Genomic DNA, 14,409 nt, shown 5'->3' on the forward strand with positions numbered 1-14,409 from the left:
ATTCATACCATTTGTGTAATTATACATGTACATAGGGTAGTGACATCTGTCTCATTCCACCATTTTTCATAACCCCCTCCCTCTCTTTTCCTTCTTTATAATCTAAAGTCCCCCATTCTTCTCTCACTCCCCATACCCCCACCGCCATTATATATCATTCTCCACTTATCAGGGAAAACGTCTGGCCTTTGGTTTTTTGGAATTGTCTTATTTCACTTAGCATGATATTCTCCAATTCCATCCATTTATTTGCAAATGTCATAATATTATTCTTCTTCATTCTGTGGACCCAAAAGAGCCACAAGAGTCTTAAAAAAGAAGATTAATTTGAAGATCTGATAATTTGTGTTTTCAAAACTCATTGCAAAAATAGAGTAGTCAAGACACTCTTATACTGGAATAGGAGATAGATATATAAATCAAAAAACAAGGGCTGGGGAGATAGCTCAGTCAGTAGAGTGCTTGCCTTGCAAGCACAAGGCCCTGGGTTTGATCCCCAGCACCGAAAAAAAAAAATGAGTTGAATACTTAAAACTGAATTCTTTTTTATTGAATGAGTTATGACTAGATTTTCAGGGTAATGCACTGGGAAAACTAGTCTGTCCAACAAATAGTGCTGGACAATTATACATCCACATATGAAATGGATAAAATTTATCTTCATACATAAAAATTAAGTGAAAATGTATAATAAAGCTACATTATAGGGATAAACAATAACATATTTAGAAAAAATAAGGATAGGAGAATATTTGAGTTTCTATTTCAAAGAAGATTTTTGGATATTGTTATCAAAGTCATGTGAAATTTAAAATAAATGGTAATTTGAACCTTATAAAAATGAAACATTTCATCTTCAGAAGAGATCAGGAAAATAATAAAGAAAGAACTATATTACCAGACTGGTGGAATAAGTGGGCACCCATTTATATATCTTCCTATAGCAACAATTATTTTGTAGCTATCCAGTCACAATGCCTTTGTGGACTCCTTGCAATTCAGGTGGGAGGTTGTAATACCCTAATAGAATGCAAAGTCCAGGAAGGTTATTTTTAGGGGACAGATCACTAGCCATGTGTCAGGACCCACCTAACATGACCCAGAAATAACTTTGTTTGCCAGTGTGCTTGACCACAACTCAATTTGTCCTTGATTCTAAAACCAAAACCATTTTCCTGGGATCTTGGGAAAGATATAGCACACTAGTGACTCAGAAGATAGCTCCATTAATGTCAGTTTCAGTTTTAAGCCCTCAAGTGATCATCTAAATCTGCTCCAACCTTTCTCAACTATGATCTGAGATCTGTCCTCTTGTACACAGATATATAGAAAGAAATATACAGCTATCATATTCTCTATGAGAGACCTGCTGACTTTAGTCCCACAGCAAATACTTAAAGATCCTTGAATCTCAAATCCATCCCTCATAGAAATTCTCACCACAGGGGACTGGTAGAAGAGTTACTCATCTGTGCAACCAGGAAAGGCTTGCCAACATCAATTCTGAAACAAACTGAAATCTCATCCCTAGTTCCTCTCAGCTTCAGATTAAAAGCATCTTTGCTAGACTAAAGACATGTAGGGAGGTATACCTGTCCAGGCCCACATAATCAGTCCAGTTGAAATAGTTCTCAGAGAAAATAATTAAATATCCCTGAAATGGGTTTCAAACTATGCTTACCTGAACAATTCCAGCCCAGGGAAATACCCATTAATTTAGAGAGGGGCTTGCCAGGGATTTAAAGCTACATTCATCCATGTATATAGTAACAGTCTCAGAGGCTACAAATTCTGAAGTGGGTGCTCATCCCAAAGCTAGACATATCACCCAAGGTCTTGGTGATAGTCTAATCCACCTAGGAACCAGACCGGTGCCTACTGGAACCCCTGATAACAAGCATGACAGTCACTGATCCTGTTTCAGACTAAGCAATAGTCAAATGATCTGACTTTAGCCTTATTTGACCTATATCCCATAGGTTACTCCATCAATCTGAGAACTGAACTGACCTACCACGACCTGTTGAAACCAGGCATTCTGTATTGGAAGATAAATATTTATTCTTTTAAATGCTTATTCAACAAAACAACACTATGTTAGTAACAAAGAATTAGGCAAACATGGGCTCACCCAATAAAACCAATAAAGCTTCAGCAGCTGACTCTAAAGATACAGAAATCTATTAATTTTCTGCTTCTACTTCTCAGTGGTCATGAGGTGAATAGATTTGTTCCACCATGCAGTCCCTATTGTGATTTTTCAGCTTCACCAATAACTATTGACTGAAACCTCTGAAATTGTGAGAAAATATAATAAACCTTTCCTCTTTGTAGGATATTTTTCCCAACAACATATGTCTAATTAACATAGAAATTTGGTACTGAGAAGTAGGGTCATTGCTAAGAATATAACTGAAAATGTGGTTCACATTACATTGGAATTTGTTTGCAGGAAGATATTGAAAAAGTTTGGAGGTACAGGTTAGAAAAAGCTGTGAATGTTATAACTAGAACTTTATTAAAAATTCTGGTGGAATCTCAGAAGACCATATGCTGATAAGAATGCGACAGTAAAGCCTGTGCTGATGAGGTTTTAGATGGAAATGAGGACTACACCAGGAACTGGAAAACAATCCATTGGTTACATCTTGGCAAAGAACTTGTCTTTGTCTACATTTTCTTTATTTCCTGAGATTTTGTGTGAAGATGAGTTTAAATGTGGCAGAGGGAATTTCAACACAACACAACATTCAAACAGTTTATGGGTACAGTTACCTGCTTTTAGCCAGATTTGGAGTGAAAATTGGGAGCCAAAATCAGACTAGATATATTTGAAAAACTTGTAGTTTGGCCATGAAAGGAATACATCTGGAGTTGGCCAAGTGGGGTGTGTTTTCTCAAGGTAGTAACACCATGTAGAGATGTCAAATATGTTGCGCTGGGACAATGGGAAAGATTCCTTTAAGATATCTCAGGAATTTGAAAGATCCCACCCATCACAGTCTTAAAGACTTTTGTTTGAGAATAGGGACTCTTGGCACTCTGTTTCCACCGAACTCACTAGCTAACTGTTTCTCTGTCATGTTTTCCCATCTTCAGTCATTAGGACACATCAGAACCACTGCAGCCATGGTCGAAGACAGAGGTAGACCCTGAGGTTATCCACAAGAGGCTGGTTTTGTAAGCCTTTGAAACATAAGAGTTATATGGTCATGGAAGCTTCCATCAAAATTCCAGAGGAAATTCTATAAGACTGTGCAGCATGTGGCAGGCCAGAGTTCCTTTGAGCAGTGTCCTACAGGGTAATGTAGGAAGCCCAGAGAATGAAGCCAAATCTGCAGTGTGGACCATAGTTAAGTTAGAAATTCCAGGAATGTGAAATGCCTGCTGACAGAAGTTGTATGCAGTGAGCGAATCCTGATAAAGTGAGTAGTCATATAAGGACAGCCACTAAGGCCATAGAGGCAAGACTGTGCATGCCCTTTATAGTTCACATCATGCCACCATGTGCCTTGGATGTTGAACATGTAGTTAAAGGATTAGTATTTTTCTCTGCTGTATTTTAGTCATTTTGTGGCACAATTATTCCTTGCTGCTTTCCTATTCCTTCCTTTGGGAATTGGAATATATATTCAGCACCTATTCTATCATTTTAACTTTGGAGTATATATATATATATTTTTTCTTTTGGTGCTGGGGATTTGAACCCAGGGCCTTGTGCTTATGAGACAAGCACTCTACCAACTGAGCTATATCCCCAACACTAACTTATTTTTAACAGGGACTAACAGCTTATAATTTGACTTGAATCTCAGAAGAGACTTCGGACTTGGATATTTGAGTAACACTAGAAATTTGAAGTTGATGAGAACTAGTGAAGATGGACAAAATGTAATTTGGTTTTTGAGATGGTTATAAGCCATTGGGTGCCTAGTGTAGAATTCTGCAGTTTGGATTTGGAACATCTCACAGAAACTTATTTGTTACCCTAGGGTGATGCTATTGGGAGGTGGTAGAAAATAGGAAGTGTAACCTATTTGGAAGAAATTAGGTCTTAGGAAAATGTCTTTGAAGAGTGTATCAGACCCCAACTCTTTTGTCTCTGTTTCTACATCCTGACCATAATGAAGTGAGTAACTTGACTCCAGTGTATGCTACATATCATGATTTTCTTAGATGCTACAGACTAAAAACAATAGAGCTATTTACTAAAATTATGAAACCATGAGCCAAAATAAAATTTCCTCCTTTTAAGTTGTTTATCTCAGGTATTTTATATCACTGACAGAAAACTGACTAACACAAAATATAAGAAAACATAGATAGTTAAATGGAATTATGAATAATCTATTAACAAAATGATGTTTTGTGAGGAAATATAAATCATAAAAAATAAACAAATGAATATCCAGGAGTTGAAGAATAAAATTTCTTAACTGAGAGATTCAATACAGATTCTCAGCAGCAAACTCAATTGTACAGAAAAAATAATTAGCATAATAGGGAAATAAAAATTAATAACAGTGAAGAAATCATGAAGGATTGCTGGTATATCACTGAGTGCATGAAAATATAAATAATGGTAGATTAAAAATAAGAAGAGATAAATAACCTGAAAGCTTGTGTGAAGAAATACTATCTGGAAACTTCCTAAAATTTTGGAATGGATATTTTATATCTGTATTTGTATAAGTCAAAAACCCTAAGCAAGTTCAGCACACACACACACAAAAACAAACCAATGTACATTTAAAACAAATTACTGAGTTATAGAAAAATAGATAATCTTGATAGCTAGAGATTAGAGATTCAACATTCTCAAAGGAATCTCCATAAATCTATCAGCAGAATTATCAGTAGAAATCCTGCAAAAGAGGAAAGAGTGTGATGATATATTTGAAGTGTTCAAAGAAACAAAACTGCTAACCAAGAGTACTATAATTGGAAAAAAAAAAAGTCTTTCAGTAATAAAATAGATAAGGATATCCTTGTGGTTTGTTTCTAATGTATCTGTCCCTGCAAAGTAATTAGTGCCCTTATAAAAGGAATTAAGCAAACTAGCTAGTCCCCTTTTACCTTTCCCCCTTCTGCCATGTGACAATGCAACAAAGTACAATTGTAAGCAGAGAGATTAGCTCTCTCCAGACACTAAACTTATCAGCATCTTTGTCTTGTACTTTTCAAGCCCTAAAACTTGAATAAGAATAAATTTCTATGTTTTTAAATTAACCAGTCCATGGTATTTTTGATGTAGCCAGAAGCATGGACTAACACAAAAATTGGTATCAGAAATAGAATGCTGTCAAAACAAATCCATGAAACTGGAAGCAGTTTTGGAATTGGGCAATGGATAGAGACTCACAAGGGTCTTAAAGTAAATGTTACAAAAGACAATTTTGCTACAAAAGTAAAAGGCGATTCTTATGAGGGCAATAAGACAAAAGCTGTAAGAAAAGCTTGAATCTTTCTAGAGATTACTTAAATGTTCATAATTGGAATACTAGAAGAAGTATGTATAGTAATGGCCATTCTAATGAAATATTAGAAATTTTGAAGAAGGAATTAGAAACTGTTGGAAAGGGCATCCTTGTTATTAAGTGGCAAAATAGTTGGTTGAATCATGCCCATATCTTAGTGTTTTGTGTAGGACCAAAATAAAGGGTAATAAACTAGTGTATTTGGGGTAAGAAATCTCCACACAAAATGGTGAAGGAGCTACATGGCTTCTCTTCACTGCTTATATTAAAAAGTGAGAAAAGAGAGATAAATTAAATACATAATTATAATAAAAGTTATAATTATAATCAAAATTAAAGCAGAATTAAAAGATTCAGCAAACTTTCAACCTGACCAAGTTGTAAAGAACAAAGTGTTCAGGACAGTATATCAAGGATATGGCCAAGCGAACACTTGATAAAGAAGCTAGTATAAGTGTAAAACAGGATTCTACTTGCAAAAGCAATGAAAGAATGCTCCTCAAACCTTTGTACAGATCTTTAAGGCTTCCACTGCATTTACAGACCCAGAGTTCCAGGGCATTGTGGGCACAGAAATTTGAAGTGAGAGGCGAAAACCACCTATTGGAAATAGGAGCTTACTCTATAGTGCTGCCTTGAATTTCTGTTCCATACATTTCCTCAGAGTGCTCCTTTTCCACTCCAGCTGTGACTCAAGTGAATCCAGTTGAAGTCTGATATGCTATTCTGAAAAAAAATAGTGGCAAACCTCAACAGTGTTGACACAATTTCAACTGTGCTGGCACACAGAGTGTGACATCTGATGGCATGGTTACCATCACTTAGATTTCAATGCACGCCTCTCATTCTCTTGGGACCCAGACAGAGAAATTATATAGGGGCAAAGCCACCAAAGAGATTACACAATATAGCAACGTCCTGTGGAAAATTTGGTTCAGGGCCACTACAGAGATTCTCTCATAGGACAACACCCAGCAGAGTTCCAGAAATAGTGCCAATTCTAATTGTGCCCAGTAGGGCAATGTTCAATGCAATTATGCAAAGAGTACTATTTGCAACCCAGACATTTACAATCACCAAACATTTAATACCAAACTGGCTGTGTCACAAGCATCTAACTCCAACCTCAGAGCTGCTGAATAAGTTACATCAATCAAAGACTTGGATCCAGGCCTGCTAAGAGGCTTGGTGGTCCAACTTCTATCTAGTTTCTCTCTTTTGGATTGGAAATGAATATCCTATGCCTTTCTTAGCATTGCATTCAGAAAGTACATACTTTTTTCTTTGATTGCACACCCTCAGAGATGATAGAAAAATTTTCTTCAGAATAAGTCATACCTTGAGTATCACTCATAACTGATGGAAATGATACTTAGAAGAGATTTTGGACTTAAATTTGATGATGGAATAACATAAGACATTTGGCCTATTGGTATGGGATTAATAAGTACTACACATGAGATGGACATGAATTTTTGGATGTCAGGGGCAGAAATTCATGGTTTTGACAATTATGTCCCTTTGAAATTTGTATTTAAATTCCTAGGTGATAAGTGGTGGGACTTTTAAGAGCTGTTTAGGTCATCAGAGTCCCACTCTTATGAAGAAATTAATTCCCTTAACAGGTGGATTGGATTGGGAAAACTAGCAAGTCCACTCATTTTCTGCCTATTTACAGGCAAACATGCAAGGACAAGACACCATCCTGAAGAACAGAAAGCAGACCTCACCATACATCAAATCTTCCAGCAACTTAATCTTGGAATTTCCAGTTTCCTGAAATGTAATAAATACATTTTTATTATTTACAATTTATAGAGTCTGTGGTATATTATTAGAGCAACAAAAATTGACTTATATACTCACACTAATAAAAGATGAAGGAGTTTATAACCATTATACTTGCCTTAGGTTAAATTCTAAAGAAAGTTATTTGAGTCAAAATAGTAGGACTACAATAACATAGAAAGCTGGAAGTAAAAAAATGAAAATGAACAACAACAACGACAACAAAAAACCCTCATCGGGAGATAAATATATAGTCAGATTCAGAATGTTCTAATACTGTGGTGATTGTGTTCAATGAATATAAATATCTCAAATGAAGGTTAAAAGATAAAACCATTAAGAATAACTATAACTAAAATAAATTGTTAAGAGATAACAAAAGAGAAGGACATTGCAGGCATGTGTAGTGCTGCTGGCTTTGGTTTAAAGCACACATTTGCAGGCCATTGAAGAAGGAAATTTGGAAGAAATGGAAGAGGAAGTACAGCTTAAGAAGAGAAAAAGATGAAGAAATGTGGAAAAAGATCCAGCAAAGGAAGATTTGAAAAAGCTACGAAGAGAAGAGTCCACCCTCCAGCTGAGAAACTATCACCAAACCCTGCCAAACTGACAAAGGAGATGAACAGCATCATCCATACTGTGATAAACGACAAAGATAGGTGTAAACATGGAGAAGGTGCCCAGCGATTCTCAGTTGGAAATAGAAGGAAACAGTTTAGGGCCACAACTCAGTGAAGTCTTCACTCAGTTACCTTCCAGGAAAGAGTTACCAGAATACTATGAATTAATTAGGAAGCCAGTGGATTTCAAAAAAATAAAGGAAAGAATTTGTGATCATATGTACTGGAGCCTGGGAGACCTGGAGAAAGATGTCATGCTTCTCTGTCACAATGCTCAGACGTTCAACTTTCAGGGATCCCAGATCTACGAGGGTTCCATCATCTTACAGTCAGTGTTTAAGAGTACTTGGCAGAAAATTGCCAAAGAGGTAGAGAGTGAGGAGGAAAGCAATGAGGAGGAGGAAGAGGAAGAGGAGGAAGAATCTGAGCCCCAAGGCCAAGTCTGTTAAGGTGAAAATCATGTTCAATAAAAAAGATGAAAAAGACCTGGACAAAGGAAGGCAAGAAATGGCCAAATCCAGGAAAAGCCAAACCTGTAGCGAGCAATTTTCATAGCCACTAAGAGGAGGATGAAAATGAGCAGTTAGAAGCAAGTGGGACTGACAAGGAGTGATCCTATGTCCCTTTTTCCATGGTGGAACTGAGCACTTTCCTTTCCTCTCTCCCTCATTTCTACCCAATGAGTTCCTTGTCATTTGGGTTCTGGGTTGTTTCTATGGTTCCATCATCATCTATAAACTAGCTTTAGGATAGTGCCCAGCAAACATACATCATGGTGTAAAAACTCACGCAAATATTGTGTAACATATTGTGACCAAATGGGCCTCAAAATTCAGAGATAAAAACAAACTTTTGATGGAAAATATGTGGATGGATATAATATTTCTATAGGTGAGTCTAATTTGGTAACAGTTTGTGCCTGGTTTTATCACCTGTTAAGATGAGATTTTTGTCTTTCGTTGCCCTGATAACTAGAAGGAGCCATTAAAAGCCAGTGGTTATTTTATTTTTCATCAGGCAATTTTCCAGGTTTTGGTTTGTTTGGTATTTTTTTTTAACACTGTGGTATACATAAGCAACTTTAATAGGTGATAAATGTACAATAGTTAGATTTCACGTGCATATACATTTTTCCAATTTATGCTCTATGATTTGAAAAACAAATGCTTTTTGAATTGTATAAGATTTCTACTCTAAACATTGCTTATTTTTTTTATCTTAGTTCAAAAAGTTTTGAAAAATGCTATTGAATATTGCAATCTATATGATGTACTGCCTGGCTTATTTTTCAGCCTGATCTCCTTTGTTACCAATGTGTATTGTCTTCTTCTCCCTGAAGTGTACTTAATCTTTGCTTTCTTTGCACAATGTCTTTGGTTATAAGTCATAAGCCTGAGGCAAATAATATTTCAATAATTTTAAAGAATGTGGTGTTGGTGCTTTCCTAATAAAGAGATAATTTAACTCAACAACAACAAAAAAGAGATAACAAAATATGAAAGTATGTAAATTGTAACATCAAAAATGTAAAGTGGATTTGGAAGAGAACAAAATGTAAAGTTTTTAGATGAGATCAAAATTATCACCTTAAAATAACATGTTATAACAACATAATGTTCTATGTAAGCCTCATAGTAACCACAAAACAAATACCTATGGTAGATACACAAAAGCAGAAGAGAAAATAATCAAATCATACCACTATAGAAAATAATAAAGAAAGACAAGGAAAAAGGAGCAAATCCTATCAAAAAAAAAACAAAATCAAAAACAAAACCTGTAAATAAATAATAACATGACTAATATAGCAGTAGTAATTCCTTATGCATCAGTAATTACCTTGAATATAGACTAAATTCTCCTGTTGGAAAATATAGAATAGAAGCCAAAAGATAAAATGCAAAATAGAAGTATCCTTTGCCCAATTCCATAAGTAAGAAGAATCATGGAAACAAAGGGGAAAGTATATTCAAAGGAGATAAAGAAAGGAAGAGCTCTAGGAATCAAGAAAGATATAACAGGAAAAATAAAAATTATGGAAAGTGAACACAACTCAGAGAAAAATTACAAAGCAATCTGCAAATCCAATCCCAACTCCTTGGAAGACAAAGAGAAATTCAACATGGAAAACACAAGATAAGCAAGAAAAATTAAGGCAAAAGCAATGATAACATACTGGCAGTCAGTCACAGGAGAAGCTCACAGTTCTTCCCAAGCATTGAACTGAAATTTACTCCTTCTGCATAACAAGTAAACTTTAGTTTAGAAATCCATCAGTCACCATCTCTCAGAGTGCTATAACCAGGAACCATGTAGAGGATGTCTCCCTTGTGAAGAACAAATTACTTTTGGGATGAGAAAACATGGCTCGTTCACAACTTGGGTTCTCTGGGGGCACACCACCTCAGTGATTGGGTAGGACACACTCACAAGAGACAGTTTAGACATGGGGAGGGTCTAGTACAAATTCACTGAAAATCTTAACCACCAGGGAGCATTGGTTATGGACGGCACAATGTTCAGTTGACTCACACTCTTTGTTGAACATGAACATTTGTGTGTGGTTCAGCATGGGCACCAATTCTTACAGTGCCAATGCCAAGGCTGATGATGGATTAATTCCAGAAGAAACATACCCCTCAGCTCCAGTATAGTATTTATCAGCCTGTCTGAGGCATTCAGAGATGCACCATAGCTTGGAAATTATTCATTCCCCTCATACACAGATTGAAGGCCTCTGGAGTGAGTAGATGCAGCTTGCCCCACATACCAACAAAACTCGATAGGTCTAATGGTGGTTCTGGGTGCATAGAAAAAAGCTTCTGTAAGGAACATAACCCTATAATGGACAACATGTCCTTAACAGGTCCAGCAGAATATATAAGACAGCATTCAACCTATGCACAGCACCAACATGTTTGACGGGAGATGAGAGGAATTATAGCAGGTCTAAACTGCAATCCATGACCCCACAACTGAAAGATTCCATAATGCAGAGGGCTGGAAAGAAGCTGTACTTTTTTAAAGACCTTGTCCAGGAGGACTTTTTGAAATGTTTCCCTTTTCCCTTTTGCTTTTTTCCTTTGCATAGTATAAAATATATTATATTTATTTCTAAATGATTTTTTCTTTTCTGTATCTTTTATTTTTGAGGATTTTGTTTTTCATTCTTCTCTGTCTCATTTATGCCCCTTTTAAATTTAACTTTTATTAATTTTTCACTTTTTGCTTACATTATTTTCACCCTCTTTGTCTCCTATTGTTATTGGTTTTGGAAGTAATGTATTATAACTATATTTCTATATCTAGTTTGTTTTTATGTTGTGTTCATTACTATTTTTTGTTTTATTTCCTCTGACCAGAGAAGGGAATCAAGCCAGGTACTTAATCATATTGGATAGGGCTTTGCTGCTTAGTTATACCACAGTCCAGTTAAAAAAAATTGCAACTTACTCCATTTACACCTAGTCCTATTTGATTCTTGGTAGAAATTCCAAATTGAAGGGGATAGAGAAGCCTCAAATTGATGTTCACTACTAAGATCACTTTAAATGAAATTCTACACTACACGATAATTAATTGTGTAGTGACACATCATTAATAGAAGTCTATTCCCAAAGAAGGCTCTGACATAAAAGTGAAAGAGAAATCCATTTCCCAAAATGTGTAAATTTCAGCATAGAAATGAAGATATATGAAAAAGGATTTCTCCAAAACTTCATATCTCTATAGTAAATTACTACCAGGATGTAAAAGTGGATGTCCTGGTGTTTTGCTCAAGCAGACTTTAAATTTCTATCATTGTTTTGTATGTTGTTCATTTTCATAATGATGAGATTTGATGACAATCAGTTGTAATTTTGTACAGTTGGAGTACTGTAAGCCTCCTGTATTTGATTTTCCATTTCATTCTTAAGGTTTGGGAAAGTATCTGATATTATTAAGTTGAATAGGTTGTACATTACTTTGGTTTATATTTTTGAGCCTTCATCTATCCCAATAATTCTTAAATTTGGTCTTTCATGTTATCCCATATTTCTCCAACATTCTACTCATATACTATTAACATCTATTCTCCATGGTCAACTTTATTTTCCTGACTATATACTTTGTCTTTATTGCCTGAAACTCTGTCTTCCAAGGGGTCAAGTCTGTTGGTGATGCTTTCCATTGAGTTATTAATTGGGTTTATTGATTGCTTCATTTCAAGAATTTTCAATTGGTCATTATGGAATGAAATTAGAAATAAACAATATAAAAAAAAAAAAAAACTACCCTAAAGCCTGGAGGCCAAATAATACACTACTGAAAAATCAAAGATAGCAGAAAAATCAGGGACAAAATTAAAAAACAAAAAACAAAAAAACACCAAGAGATAAATGAGAATAGCTACACAATATATCAAAATATCTAGGACACAATACAGGAAATTCAAAGAGGAAAAGCATATCACTGAGCTCATTCATAAAAAACCAGAAATCGGCCAAATAACTAAACCAACATTGTGGTTCAAGACCCTGAAAAAGAAGAAAAAGTCAACACTAAAAGCAATAGAAAACATGAAATAAATAAAATCAGAGCCAAAATCAATACAATTAAAAAAAACAATTCAAAAAATCAATGAAACACAAAAGGAAGTTCTTGGAGAAGTCAATAAAATTGATAAACAATTAGCCATTCTAACCAAAAGAAAGAGAGAAACAAATTCAAATTTAAAAAAATCTGTGATGAAAAGAAATTATCACATCATCCAAAACACAGAAGATAATCAGAAAATATTTTTAAAAATTTATTCTAATAATATAGATAATCACAAAGAAATCCACAAACTTCTAGAGAATATGACCTACACAAATTGAACCAAACATAGAAAATTTAAACAGATCAATTTCAAGCAATGAAATTGAAGGCACCATCAAAAGTCTACCAACAGTGAAAAGCCCAGGATTAAATGGATTCTCAACCAAGTTCTAACAAACGTTCAAAGAAGTTTTTATACCAATACTCCTCAAATTATTCCATGGAATACAAAAGAATGGAACCCATCCAAATTCATTCTGTGAAGCTTGTATAACCCTGATACCAAAACCAGACGAAGACATTTTAAGGAAAGAAAACACCTGACCAATATGTCTGATGAACATAGATGCAAAAATTCTCAATAAAATACTGGCAAATCATATACAAAAACATTAAAAATATAGTGCACCATGTTCAAGTGTGGTTAATTCCAGGAATGCAAGGTTGTTTCAAATATGAAAATCAATAAATTTAATTTATCACATAAACAGACTTAAAGACAAGAATCACATGATATCTCAATAGATGCAGAAAAAGCATTTGACAAAATTCAGCATCCATTCATGTTCAAAAAACTAGAAAAACTTGCTGGGAGCAGCCCCAGCAACTCACAGGGTCCTGGTAGGATGGGTGGAGTGGGCACAGAGGAATGATATGAACCCCTGGAGCAACTTGAAGCAAGTGCTGCTCAGATTTATTTTGGCCCTTCTTTTATAGTATTAAGTACAGCAGGAATAAACAAGATGCAACTTGTAGAGAAATTATCACAAGGTTTGTCATTAATCACAATTTCCAGCAGGTGTCTAACACATAGCAGGTACATTAAGGTCAATTTTCTATATTTACTTAAAGTTACTCACATAAGCATATTTCAGTGACAGATATTTTCCTCTTTTCATCCTACTGGCCTTTGTTTACCCTTTGGTGTCAGACCTATTGTCAGCATAATGACACCGTTTTGATTTAAACTAATTTTTCTGAACTGCTAAGCAAAACATGCATTTAATCTTTAGCTCATATTATTATGATTTTGATTTAACCTTAAAGGCTACTCTATTACCTAAACAAGCTCAGTTAAAACTAAGTTAGGTAGTTAATTGCCAAACAATCAATGTGAGTGCTTAATTTTTATCCTAATATTCTTTATGTTATTTATCCTCTACCTATTGTAATACATATGTGAGACCTAAGCCAGCATAAACTACTCATAACCAATTAACATGCAATGAGGATATTTGATCTTAAGAAAATATTTTTCTAGTTGTTTGGGTATGCTATTTCTTTGTTCTTTAGTCCTACATTTCCAGGATGGCCCTTGACGTCCAAGTCTTTGAAAGAAGGACAAATATAGGATATTTGTCCATTTACCATTAATATGAATTATTTGTTCACCATTTTCATTGTACACTCCTGTATAGGGAAGAGGTGGATCTGTAGGAGGTGGGTCCTTATACTTATTTGCTTGTTTCCCTCCAGGTGGATACCACAAATGTCCCCCAAACTTGTAAACTAAGTAGGGCAGTCCTTGTACTGTGGGGAAACGCGTCTTCTGTTCTGTTTGTCAGGCTGTTTTGCTGGTAAAGCATTAATTGCAGCAGGTGTGGTCAGCATAGGAGCAAGCCTTCCTGTAACTGTAGTTTTCTGAAGAACTCAAACTCTGTACCTTTAGAATTAGGTGTGATATTGGTACATTTTTTAAAGCATTCCTCATCCTCCTCCAAACT

The 14,409-nt window shown here is 35.2% G+C and overlaps 1 pseudogene across 1 annotated transcript; it reads left to right on the forward strand.

Annotated features, from left to right (window-relative positions):
• Positions 1–7,713: 7,713 nt before the first annotated feature.
• LOC306651355 (putative global transcription activator SNF2L2) lies at positions 7,714–8,498 on the forward strand (annotated as a pseudogene). The gene is made up of 2 exons: positions 7,714–7,924; positions 7,980–8,498. The product of its transcript is annotated as a putative global transcription activator SNF2L2 (transcript).
• The last annotated feature ends 5,911 nt before the right edge of the window (positions 8,499–14,409 follow it).

This window comes from Sciurus vulgaris (genome assembly GCF_902686455.1).
Source record: "Sciurus vulgaris genome assembly, chromosome: X".
Lineage (NCBI taxonomy): Eukaryota > Metazoa > Chordata > Mammalia > Rodentia > Sciuridae > Sciurus > Sciurus vulgaris.